General features: G+C 44.6%; 1 protein-coding gene across 3 annotated transcripts in view; it reads left to right on the top strand.

The window, feature by feature from the left end:
- The first annotated feature begins 492 nt into the window (after positions 1 to 492).
- Positions 493 to 13041, top strand: part of PPM1B (protein phosphatase, Mg2+/Mn2+ dependent 1B) — a 60571-nt gene continuing 48022 nt past the window's right edge. Inside the window, exons 1-2 of one of the 3 annotated variants that reach the window (XM_066624565.1) lie at positions 493 to 738; positions 3637 to 3723. The gene's annotated coding sequence lies outside the window, so the exon portion shown is untranslated. The remainder of the gene's footprint in view (positions 739 to 3636; positions 3724 to 13041) is intronic. The other 2 variants (XM_066624560.1, XM_066624573.1) reach the window with 2 other exon arrangements.

Genomic DNA, 13041 nt, shown 5'->3' on the forward strand with positions numbered 1-13041 from the left:
AGCCGGCTAAGATTGGCAGCGCCCACAGCCAATGGCAAGAAAACTCTGCTGGAGGGGGGAATAGGAGGAAGTCAGATTGCGTTTGGTGAAGGAAAAATAGTCGCGAGGGGGAGAAGAGATGATATGATTGACATCTGTTTTGTCCAATGAGCTTTCAGACTGCAGGGCCCTTTTTTCTTCATATTGCGCATAGGAAAAGGAGGACGAGCTGAGTGGTCGTGACTGACAAGACCCGCGACCAATGGACGGCCCTTAGAGGCGGAGGCGTGTGCCCAACGCGCACTTGGGGACACGAACTGGCGCGTGAGTGGCAAGCCGCGTAGCCAATGGACTTTAGGAATCAGGTCGCTGACGGGTAGAAGGCCCAATAGGAAGGCGGACGTTCCGTTGAACTTTGAGTGGCAGCCGCTGCGGCCAATAGCGGCGCACCATCGGCGCCGGCAGGCGTGAGGCACTTGCTTGCGTGGGGGAGGGGGCGCTTCTCCCTTCCTCCCGCCCGGTGCATTCTGACGTTGCGCGGCGGGGAGGGAGGGCCCAGTAGCGGCCGCTGGGAAGGGGCTCCCAACATGTCGGTGCTGGGGCTGCGAGAGCAGGGGACGGAGGGGTGCGAGGCCAGTGCGTGAGGAGCGGCGGCGGCTGAGGGAGCGGCGGCCTGGCCCTCGACCCGGCGCACTCGTCGGGAGAGAGGAGGCTGCCCGCGCGGGCGGCGCGGCTTGAGCGAGGAGCCTGCGGCGTCAGGTACAGGCCCGCGCGGCCTCCTCCGAGAGGGAGGGCGGGCGGCGGGGCGAGGCCTCGTCGGCGAGGCGAGGCCTCGTCGAGCAGCGCGGCGGGCGGCCTGCGCTCGGGCCTGGGTCCGCTGGCGTTGCGGGCGGCCGCAGCGGCGGGGGCTTCTGCGTAGTGCGTAGTTGGAGGGGGAGGGGGAGGCCGGGTTGGTGTTGACGCCGGAAGGAGCCGGGTGGCGGGGAGGGGGAACTGGCGGAGGAATGGGCGGCGGCGGCTCCTCATCTCGCGTCTTTTCCGCCCGGGCTCTCCAGTGGGAGTGCGCGGAGGGGTTTCTCTTCGGGGCTTCCGTGTGAGAGGAGCGGTGTGGGGCTGGGTGTGGAGCCGGCGGGGGGAGAGGCTGGGGGGGGCTGGCTGGGGGCAGATCTCGGGCCATTGTCTAGGTTGGGGGCTGAAGGGGGATGGGGCTGCTCACAATAGCATTTGTCTCTCTCCCCCTTCCCAAATAAGTACCGGAGTCTTGTGGATTGGTCCTTGGAGCCCAAGCCTATGCCTGTCTACTCAGAAGTAAGTCCCATCGGAGTCAATGGGGCTTACTCACAGGAAAGTGTGGATAGGATGGCGGCCTCAGAGCCCAGTCCTATGCTTGTCTACTCAGAAGTAAATCCCATTACAATCAGTGGGGTTTACTCCCAGGAAAGTGTGGCTAGGATTGGGCTGTCAGCCCCAGTGCAAAACTACTGACTGTCTGACTTAAAATAGAAGCCAAGGCACTGTGTTCTCTTGCACTCTTTTTTGTTAGAAGCAGGAGCAGTTTTGTCTCCCAGTCATTTGAAATCTTTGGACTTCTATAGGTCTTTTTAAAAAAATGGACTGCAGTGCTCAGTTTTCATGTGCTGTGGTTGCTCGGCTGTATAGAGATGCCAAGGGGTTTTGCCTTGTGATGGCAAAACTCCTGACTACTGATTATCTCTTATGTATATAACTACTCTTTTTCAGTTTGGGTTTTGATGCTAGTAGTGTCATATGTTGCAGTTGGCAGGCTCTGGGACCCAGTTGGTGAGCCACTGGGGTTCAGATTCTGATTTAGAGCCCAATCCTATGCATATCTCCTCAGAAGCAAGTCCCATTAACTGTACTTACTTCTAGGTAAGTGTGGGTAGAATTGCAGCCTTAGTTGATGAACTTGTTGGCTGACCTATTGTTGTAATTTGTATAAAGATTATAGTTGCCTATTAAGCATTGAAGTCATGGAAAGTAAGAACATGGTATACATTTTCTTAAAGGATGACATTTTGTATATTTATATAAGATCCTGTCTTATTTGAGGGTGAATCATAAAAGATAAGATCTCTGATGTGTTGGAGAGAAGTTGTTTACATTTTGGTTGAACTGTGAGAAGTGCTTTGGTTAGGCTGAGTGATAGTCAAGGTGTTATCTCACAAGATCATTGATAAAAGGTAATTGTAAATTTTAAAATGCTTTGAGTCTTCAGGGCAGTGTACTCTGGCCAGGGAACTTCTATTGTGTTTGTATGTCTACATATTTAGGGGAAGAGGATGTAGACCTTGCATCAGTGTTTTGGAGTCAAGGAGATAATTTTTTGTATTAGAGATCAGGAATGCAGTAAATATTTGCGAATTTGTTAGTGTTCTAAGATTGGTGTAGTTTGGTATGAACCTTTATCAGATGCAAACCAATAAGTTTCGAAAGCAGTTTTTGTGCAGACTTTCACCATACTAATATGTGAATGTAGGTGTAACCAAAGGCTTGGGGCTGGATAACAGCATGTATAAATGGAATGGGATCTCATCCCCAAAGGGCTCAGTCTAAGTATAGCCCATTAGATGGGGACTTGCCAAGGAAAGGCTCAAATCTGTGTGTATGGCTCCTGAATAATTGCTCAAGGGTTAGTCTCCTGCTCTCTTTTTTTCTTAGCCCTTGTTGCTCCACTTTATGCTGCATGGTTGTATCTTTCTCCTGTGGGGCTGTCTCAGGTGAATGTTGATGCACACAACTTTAGGTGAGTTACAGCTTGATACTCAGATGGTAACAATCACTTTCATGCAACCAAATGTATCCCTGCTTTAGAGATAAAGGCACTGTGTTGTAGTCACAGCACTTACACAGAAGTGTCTGTGGCCCCTTGCATAACTATTTATCTTAGGTTAGTCTGAGCAGACCTCTTCCATCTGCTGCTATCGAACTCCATTGAAGTATCCACTACTTCAACATGCTTGCTTTATCTCTGTGTCGTCAGATGAAGGGTTATTTGATGCTATTGCAGGGGATAGATAGATAGATTTGGCCCTGGTACTTCTAATTGATTATCTCTGTTCTTGGGCTCTTTAAGAGATAGGGATAGAATGTTTTATTTTGTCTTCTACTGGCTAATTCATGGGAACATTGACTTGTAACTTAACATTTCATGATCAACTGTGGCAAGCAACTGTTACCCAGAAGTGATCAGGCATGGCTTATGCTACTATGTTGATCCATGTGTAGCTGTTGTAGTCCTGTGTTAGCTGGACAGTGGCCTGGCTTAGTGCAGCAGTGGGGATATGCCTCACTACTTAGAGGCAGTTTTTGCTTGCCATACATGATCAGAAACATGTTAAGTTGAAGGTTATGTTCCCAGATGTCAGATACTGGAATGCAAAAGATATGTTGGTTTTGGTTGGGAATCTTAAGCCTGTTAAGAGGCTACAGGAAGCTTTCTATGCGCTGTGGCTATGGAGCATGAAAGGAAAAGTAGAGTATTGTGCTATGGAGGTAGATAAACTGATAGGAGAGACCTTCTCTTGTTTAAAAACAAAAGATGGGAGCAGTACTACAGAATTATTCTGGGTACCTCTCTAGGCTTGAAACGTCTTGGAAAAGCACCAAGGTTAGCCTATGGTGTTTTTTTTCCCCCAGCTGGGATAAATGCCTCAGTGAGGAGGAGGAGGTGCTGACATTTATCCATTTGCCTGAGGTCCGTTGGTGCTTGCCCAAGGCAAGCAGGTAAGTGGAAATGTTGTGCTTAGTAATACTGAATCGGGAACCTTAATCAGTGTTCACAAGTTCATCCATTTTTATTTTATTATTTATATCCCACCTTTCTCTCCAAGGCATCTCTCAACCTCTAAAAACATATAAAACAAAAAATATATAATACAAAATTAAGCCCCTATGCTCCCCCTTTGGAGGGTTTTATGAGCCTCCCAGAGGCTGTGCATGCCTGCATGCTGCCTCTGCAGGGCTCAGACTGAGGGAAATTGCGTCTCTTGCATAATTTCTGGTTTCACAGAGGAAACCAGAAATCAGGAGAGAGACACGATTTCCCTCAGTTGGAGCTCCACAGAGGAAGTGCGTGGATGCTTCTGGGGATGGGGGTCGTGGTCCTGATCCCTGTTGTTAAGAGGCACACGACCGTAGTTCATAAGTCATGGTACTGATTCTTACCTGTGAAATTCTGAATGATTTCTAGGCACTACACTAGTGAGGCTTTCCCTTTGTATTAAAACAAAAGTGTGAATGTCAGAGGGCTGTTTCCAGTGTCTATTCTTTAACTGTAGAATATTCTAGAGCTCTGCCAAATCCCTGAGATTAATTTGACCCTGTATGTTCTACCTTTTTATAGAGAGAAAGTCAAAAAGTTGAGAAAATTTATTCTTTCCTACTTAGACAAAATTTTTAGTTGCACCCTTTAGAGCTCTGGACTGCAGCTTGCATCCCCTTGACCTCCTTTTCTTAATTTGGTGCTTAGGCTGAAGCTATTTTTAGTTCTTTTTTAAAGAAATGTTATGTTTTATCTACTTTTTTAAAAGAACAGCAAATATTCTTGAGCAGTAATTCCCAAACTGTGGGTCCAGGACCCACCAGTTTTTGGTGGTTCCCAAAACTGACAGGGCAGATTAGGCTATGTGTATCAAGGGTTAAACAAATTGCTACTTGGAGTGGGGAAGCACTGCTGCCTAATCACCGTTACAGTCACACCCCTTGGCATATAAATCATGCTGCAGCCTCGAGGGCCTCTAAAAAGTTTGGGAACCACTGTTCTAGAGCCTAAAGATTAGGCATGGGTTTTATTCAGTGCTGGTAAACTTTAACCACTAACTTTCAATTTGCTCACATACATTTCTTGTTCTTTTTCTTTTCATTCTCTTTTCTTCATGTCTTTCTCACTGTTGAAACTGAGATTGCAAGGTCATTGGTGTTGAGACTTGTCTCCTGCTTTGCTTATTCTGTAAAGCATGCCATACGTTAATGTTCTAAAAAGAATAGGAAAATCTGGCAGTGGTTCAGAAATGCTTTGGCCTGGAATCTCTGGGGGAAGGGAGTTGTATAATGACTGCATGAGGATAATCTGCTAAATATCAGAATAAATCTTTAGTGAACTAGTTAAATACATTTGTTTTGCCTTCATAGTTAGTTTGCAGTTTATTAAGTAGGTCAACTTCCAGAGGGGTATTCTTGTTAGTTTGTCACAGAAAAACCAGCTCTTAGTACTTTTTTCTATGTATACTTTTGTGAGCTCTGGTTCCCAGAAGCTGATGCTCAAATATATTGGTTAGTGCTTAAGGTACTACAAGATGGTTATATATTTCTAAGCAGGGCAGAAGTTTGGCAAAACATTGTGACCCTGTAGGAGCCTGGAAGGGAATGCAACCTCATTGTCCAATTTTGTATTAATATAGTGTTAGCACAGCCCTTTTCAACCACTGTGCCTTGGCACACTGGTGTGCTGCAGGTGTTTAGGGGAGAATAATTAGTTAGTAGTTAGTTTAGTAGTTTAGTTAGTAACTAAAATTAGTTAGTAGGCCACTGCCTCACGACGCCCCTGGGGCCCTGCTGTCAGTGCAGTCTGCTTTGTCAATTGTAATAAAATCTGATGGTGTGTCTTTACAGTTTTAATGCCTTGTCAGTGTGCTGTGAAATGAAAAGGCTTTAAAATTGCTGTTAGGACCTGATCTTGCTGATGCACAGGTTGCTTGAGAACAACTATGGTAACATGGTGACTGTTGTTGCTTGACTAGTTGTAGGAAAAATTGACGTCCCTTTTATACTGAGGTATTCAATCTGTGTGTCGGGACTCGCTTGGGAGGCAGGGCAAGCCCCCAGGGGCGTCGTGAGGCATCTTGGAGAGAGTGGTGGCCATAGCTGCTCAGCTGCACCTGTTGCCTCCCTACTTGCTACTTTTCTGCGGCTGTGAATGAGGGGGTTGGGGCAGTGTGAGTTGGGGAGGGCATGTGAAACATGGTGGGGGGAGGTGGTGGAGCCTCCCTGGCATTGGCATCGGGCTTACCTCCGGTGAGAGAGGTCACCAGCCCAGCCATTCCAGCTTCCTGCGCTGTGTGCGCTTGTGCTTCCCTCCCCATCTGGAGAAGGCTTGCCAGCTATTGCACTGAGTGCCATGCAGGGTGTGACTACTGTCCTGGGCTTCCCTCTCCATCTGGAGAAGCTGGCCGAGGGGTGCTGTGTGTGCTTCCCAGCTGAGCATCCTCTGGCACTAGAGAAGGCTCGGCTGGAAAGCAGGCAGCGCTGCTGAATCTCGTTGCCAGTCAGCCTTCTCTAGGTTCTGGCTTCTCTTGTGCTCCAGGGAGGACCCACCAGCAAGCACAGGAAACCAAACCAAGAGGAGGCTGGCTGGGCAACCATGGAGGTGCTGCATGTCATCAGTGCAGGGCACGCTCCTGGTAGGCTTCAAACTGGGAGGAAAGCCTGACCTAGAGAGAGCACCACCAGTAAGTGCAGGCAGTGCAGTGCTTCCCTCTGCTTGGGAAGCCCAACCATTGACTCAAATGGGACTTACTTCTGAGTAGACCTACATAGGCTTGGGCTCTCAGCTTAACCAAGGATCTTCACCTTTCCCTTTTTCCTCCCCCTTCAAAAAAGAAAAGAAAAGCTGCTCTTGATCAGTTGAACTTTGTTACCAAAATTTGATTAAAAAATAAAAATACACATTCCTTTTCAGCCATCCCCCTTTTTCCTCCTGCCTCCTTTTGAGGGGGGGGGGGGAATTTCCATGTTGGCTATTGTAAGACAAAAGGCACAATCCTAGCTAGGTCTACTCAGAAGTAAGTCCTGTTGTGTTCAATGGGACTTACTCCCAGGAAAGTGAGGTTAGGATTGCAGCCAAACAGTCTCTGAATCTCTGTTTTTCCCCTCCCCCAGCAAATTTCATCATTTTTCCCCCCTTACAAGAAAGAAAAAAACATCCCTTTCCAAAACCCTCCAGGTGTGCAGCTAACAAACTAAGGGCACAATCCTAACTAGGTCTACTCAGAAGTAAGTTCTATTTTGTTCAATGGGGTTTACTCTCAGGTAAGTGTGGTTAGTATTGCAGCCTCAGAGTGCTGGCAGCTCTGCTGAAGATTTGGCTTCTCGTTTTTTGTTTCTAGTATATAATTATAACACCTTCATCCCCATTTTGGGGGTAACTGAGGTGAAGTGATGCAATGGGGAGCCGTGGCCAATGGCCACAAGGATCAGGGGAACCGCGGGCCAGAAACGTTTGAGAACCACTGCTTTAATACATTTGTATATTGTCCAGATCCTTTGCTCGCTCCTAACTTTATCTCTCCAGTGTTCAGGTTCACTTTGGATTATCTAATGGAGAACATGTCAGTTATGCTCAATTATTTGGTAGTGGAATAAAAGTTCGTGTCTTGAGCATTCTTTAAACATCTACCTCTGTGAAAACTAATCTATATTAAAATAACTTATTTGAATATAGAAGCCTGCAGCATTTAAAACTAAATTATCTTTTAAGTGGATCATAACACTTGCATGCACACCTCACTCTTTGGTCTGTCGAACCCCTTTAAATGCTTTGTACAGAAACTATAGGTGGTAGATGTGTTCTCATTAATGTCATGCAAATGCTCTTGCTTCAACTGTGCCATTCACTTTTTTGTTGTGAAGCATTTATTTTTATTTGTTTAGTGTTTAGCATTGTCAGTCTATCTGAAATATTTGTTTTTCGATCCCATTAAAGTGATACAAGAAGTAGCACAAAAACAGACAATTTAAAAAATAACATGACAATATATAATGTGAAATATCAGCAACGAATGCAGGGCAAAAACATAAACGCACAAAAGCTGGATAGCTACTAACAAAGGACCAAACAAAACAGAAAGGTCCCGTCTAAGGTTTTAGGACCAATCAAACCTCATGGAGGATAATTCTCTATCCAGGGAAAGGATCAGTGGGAACCACAAAATTTGGCTGACTACCATGGCCAGAATTGTGAGTCCACATAACATTTTTATTTCTTGAGTGTGCTAACTTGAGAGCACTGCTGTAAAATTTCACAGACCCTCCACACTTTAATATGTGACAGCACACCTAGGCCTTGACATACAGTGTGATGCTCTTCACCAGATTGGACATCAGGAATTCAGTTTGGATTTGTGGCTGCTTGTATAAACTTTTATCTAGAGATGCCAAATTAGCATAAATCTTTAGTCTACAGGGGAAGCTGTATGTGCATGTCAACTTTAAAAACACTCTCTCTCAATAGTTGCAAATCAAACTTGAACTTCTTGTTAAGTGTGAAGTAGGAAAGCATTTTAGTAAAAGGCAATCCTTATATGTATATATCCAAACTACTAGGATGTCACTAAGTATTGAGTAACTTGAAGTGTAGGTAGAGTCAGCTCTGTGTGTGATTATATTCTGTATACTTCAAGAAAAAAGGAATTAATATAATTTTGAAAGGTGTATCTCAAGTTCTTTCTCACGTGATATTGATTTACATCTCTAGATGTAAATATTTTAAGTTCTGATTCTGTTCTTTGTGTGCATAAACTTTTTACACAAATTAAAAGCAGAATAATGTTGAAAAGTTAATTTTTAATGTGTTGTGTTTTCAGATACCGACACTAATGGAACAGGATTTATATACTCTCAGTTGCATCTGTAATTTAAATTACAAATATATTGAGATTACAATTTTCTAAAATACTTCTCCTGTTTTCCTCACCACTCTAGCATCCAGATTGTAAACTTTTCTTTGCCGCACCGTTAGAGGTGTGTGAGGAGCTGCTGGTCAAACTCCCCTAACAGATGAATCTCTTCCTTTTAGGGACTCATTTAATCTATAGTGGCTTCATTGATACTCAATTATCTTCTTTCTTCTTCCCCAATATATCCTTACCAGAGATCAAGCTAATATCTAATGAGAAATATCTTCCTCCATCCCTTTTTTCAGTTAGCATAGACTTAATTGGAGAATTACTGGAGAAGCAGAATCATCATAAAGCCAAAAAAATTGGTTTTATCAAAATTACTCATGGCATATGAAAATGCTGAATACCAAATTAACAGAGCTATCTATTGACAGCATATGAATAAAGAAGGATAATAATAATAATAATAATAATAATAATAATACGGGTATTTATATACCGCCTTTCTTGGTCGTCAGATTTCTCCTCAGACTTTATTCAAGGCGGTTTACATGGGCAGGCTGTTGTAAATCCCCATAGGGATTTTTACAATCTAAGAAAGGTTCTATCTTTCAAGAACCACAACATTTCAGGTGGATCTTTTTGATCTGGTATCACATTCTGGCCTCCGATTTCCTCCCACGCAAGCTGACAAGCAGCTCCTTCATCTCTCACATGGAGGGCAGCCAAGACGCTTCTTCACTCACACTGAAGAGCAGGTGGAATAACTTGGCTCAACTTGTCAGCTGCTTCAAGGTCTCACCATTCACGGTGCCGGTGGCCTCTAACTGGCGACCTGCGGATATTATCCTCAGGCAAATGGAGGCTCTACACTCTAGACCAGACCTCCTGCCCGGAAGGTGTAATGCATCTTTTCCCTCTATCCCTGCTTTCCCTCTATCCCTGCTTTTAAACAAACCTTAGTTGGAATGAAAAGCAGTATATGCCAGTCCTTAATTTTTATCCATGGAATATATATCTATGTGCCTCAAGGATTTTTCCTGGGACTGGTGCTTTTCAACCTGTTCATAAATGTCCTGGAGAAAGGGTTAAACAGCGAGGTGGCCAAGTTTGTCAATGACACTAAACTATTCCAAGTGGTAAAGACCAGAAAGGATTGTGAAGAGCTCCAGAGGGATCTCTTCAAACTGGAAGGAAGGGGCCGCAAAATGGCAGGTGTGTTTTAATGTCAGTAAGTGTAAAGTAATGCAAAATGGGGCAAAAAACCAAAAGTTCATGTATAGGCTAATGGGTTCTGAACTTCTCTGACAGCTCAGGAGTGAAATCTTAGGGTGCTGGTGGACAGCTCTGGGAAAGTGTCAACACAATGTGCAGCGGTGGTGAAGACAACTTGGGATCATTAGAAAAGTTTTTGAGAATAAAAAAATAGTGCTATTGTATAAATGATGGTAAGGCAACCCCTGGAGTATTGCATCCAGTTCTGGTCGCAGTGGCGTTGCGCGGGGGGTGCGGGCTGCACCAGGTGGCACGCCCTGGGGGGGGTGATGCGCCCTGGTGGCACGACGCGCTAAAATCACACCTATGCATGCTGCCATGTCATGCCATGTGCCGTTGGATGCAGAATGACCAGCGGAACACAATGCAAAAAAACCATTGAGATAGCTCCTTTTCTTCAAAAGTTATGGCCAAAAAACCGGAAGGAAAAAATGCATGGAGCCCTATGGAAGGTGAAAGTGAGCCATATTGCACGTTTACTTGCGAGTAGGCGTACTTGCCATAGTCCAGAAAGGGCTGGCTGAGAGGACTTCAGTGACACCAGAATGGTCCCAATCCAGTAAATGCAGCCCCCAAAAACACCTGAGAAGGAGGTCCCTATTCAGCCCTATGGAAAGCAAGTGAAACTACATGGCTGTGTTTACTCGCAAGCAGGTGCACTTGCCTTAGTCCGTCAGAAAGGCAGGCTGAGAGGACTCCAACAATGTCAGAATGGTCCTGATCCAGTGAATGCAGCCCCAAACACCTGAGGAGGAGGTGTCCCCCCCCCCCCCGCAAGTGTATGGAGCCCTATGGGAAGTGAAGCAGCCTCATGTAGCGTTTACTTGTGAGTAGGCAGATGTGCCTTGGCTGGTGGTCAGGCCAGGCAAAGAATGTGAGGACACCAGAATGGTCCCGATCCGATGGGACTGGATTGCAACAAAAGCCCCAAAAAGCAGCCCCCCCCCCCACTAGAAAGGACCAACAAAGAGGCTTGAGCTGGTAAGGGGAAAGTTTTCTATTTTGTACTTGCAAAATTTCCCTCACAGCCCAATCCTACCCACACCTTCTTGGGAGTAAGCCCCACTGACTCTAATGGAACTTACTTCTGAGTAGACATGCATAGAATTGGGCTCTGAGGCTGGACTCCTATTCCCACCTTCCTGGGAGTAAACCCCATTGACTCTAATGGGACTTACTTCTGAGTAGACAGGCATAGGATTCGGCTCTCTGACTTGTAAAACTGGGTGGGTCTTTGTATTGATGTGCTTGAAATAGAAGGACTTTAAACAGGGCACTGGGGAGGGCTGAAGATCTCACTGATTCTTTAGGGGGGTGTTATTGCAGGCAGACTGCAGAGAAAATTCACTTAGTGGAACAGGACTGGCTCCCCCTTATTTATTTCTTTTATTTTAATTTAACGATTTACAATTATTTAATTTGCTTGATGATGTCACTTCTGGCCATGACATCACTTCCAATGGGTCCTGGACAGACTGTCATTGTAAAAAGTGGGTCCCAGTGCTATGAGAACTGCTGCAGTAAGGTGTTAGTAAGTTGACACTGGTGTGTGTGTGTGACTCCACTAGTTTTCAAAATCACTAAAATCAGAATCTAGAGGAATAATACCATCATGTTATATATCAATGCGTAATTTTATGCAGAATGCAATGAAACAAACCACATTGAAATATCTGTGTTCTATCAAAAGGTACTGCCAAAAAACCATTGGGGGCGGGGTGATGGTATATCACCATGCCCACCACCTGGGGTGTTGTCCCACCCACTGCATGGGATGTGGTGATGGCATCTGACCTAGATACTTTTAAAGGGGATTGGACAAATTTCTGGAGGAAAAGTCCATCATGGGTTACAAGCCATGATGGGTATGTGCAACCTCCTGATTGCAGAAGTAGGCTACCTCAGAATACCAGATATGAGGGAGGGCACCAGGATACAGGTCTTGTGTGCTCTCTGAGGCATCTTGTGGGCCACTGTGAGATATAGGAAGCTGAACTAGATGGGCTTTTGGCCTGATTAACTGGGCTTTTCTTATGTTCTTATGAATAGCGCATGGATGCTCCTGCCATGTTTCTTTTACCTCTGGATGAAGTTCTGAAGGTTCCCCCTTCCTTCCTGGAAGTGCCTCAGATCTGTTTCTACCAAACCCTTACTTTTTATTTTGAGAGATTAATTTTCCAAGGGTTTCCAGTAGAATCACTGTCATTGAAAACTTGTGGGTTCTCTTATCTTTCTCTGTTTATATGATTCGGCCGTTCTTTCTCTTCCAGGCAGAGGTATTCACACAAATCTGGGAAGATTTGCTTACTAACAGGTATTTGTTCTAGGTTGAGTGGATATCTCACAGTTAATATAGACTTAGAGGTGCTGGTTTGGGCTTACCTAAGTACAGAGTACTAATAGAAATTTCCCAACACAAATTGAAACTAACTGTAAGCTGAAATAATTTCTCCATATCTTCTATTTCCAGTGTGGTCAATTTAAAGTCAGTCTTTTCCATACTACTTAGAAAACTAGGACTACCTAATACAAGTAAATAATTATACTCTTTACTGTTGAAGGGAATTTCTTCAACAGTAAACTATTCAGATTTATAGTTTATCTGAGCAGACCTTTTAAAGGGACAATTGGGGTAATAATGGTAATGTGTTTTTAGACATGTGAAATTTCCATTATAATATTCACTTTCTTAATTAGAAGTATTCTACCTTAAATTGGCAGAATGATGTTGGGCAACTCCAGAAGTTGTTCTGATAAATATAACTGGATGGGACTGTAGCACCCAATAGAGAAAACTCAAAGCCATTAATCTGTTGACTGGCTGCTGCCAGTGATTTGAATGTGCTTTTGTGTGCATGGATACATGTGGAAGATGGGATTACTTCTATGTTACTGATCATGACCAATGATTTGAGTGCTGCTAAAGTCAAGGCTGATTGGCAGACCTTGGAAGTATTGCAAATTCCAGTCACTCAAGGTTAAAGAAAACACCATCCCTCCACACATTGCTTTATGTGAAATGGTCAAATTTATGTATGTGCAGGAACGGCCATGATTCAACCAATACTTTTCCTCAGCTAATAAGATGCAAGATGAGTTGCATGGAGGACATTAATATCCAGTTCGTTTTCCAGGAAAGGCATTGTGGTCT

Source organism: Tiliqua scincoides, chromosome 1, assembly GCF_035046505.1.
Source record: "Tiliqua scincoides isolate rTilSci1 chromosome 1, rTilSci1.hap2, whole genome shotgun sequence".
NCBI lineage: Eukaryota > Metazoa > Chordata > Lepidosauria > Squamata > Scincidae > Tiliqua > Tiliqua scincoides.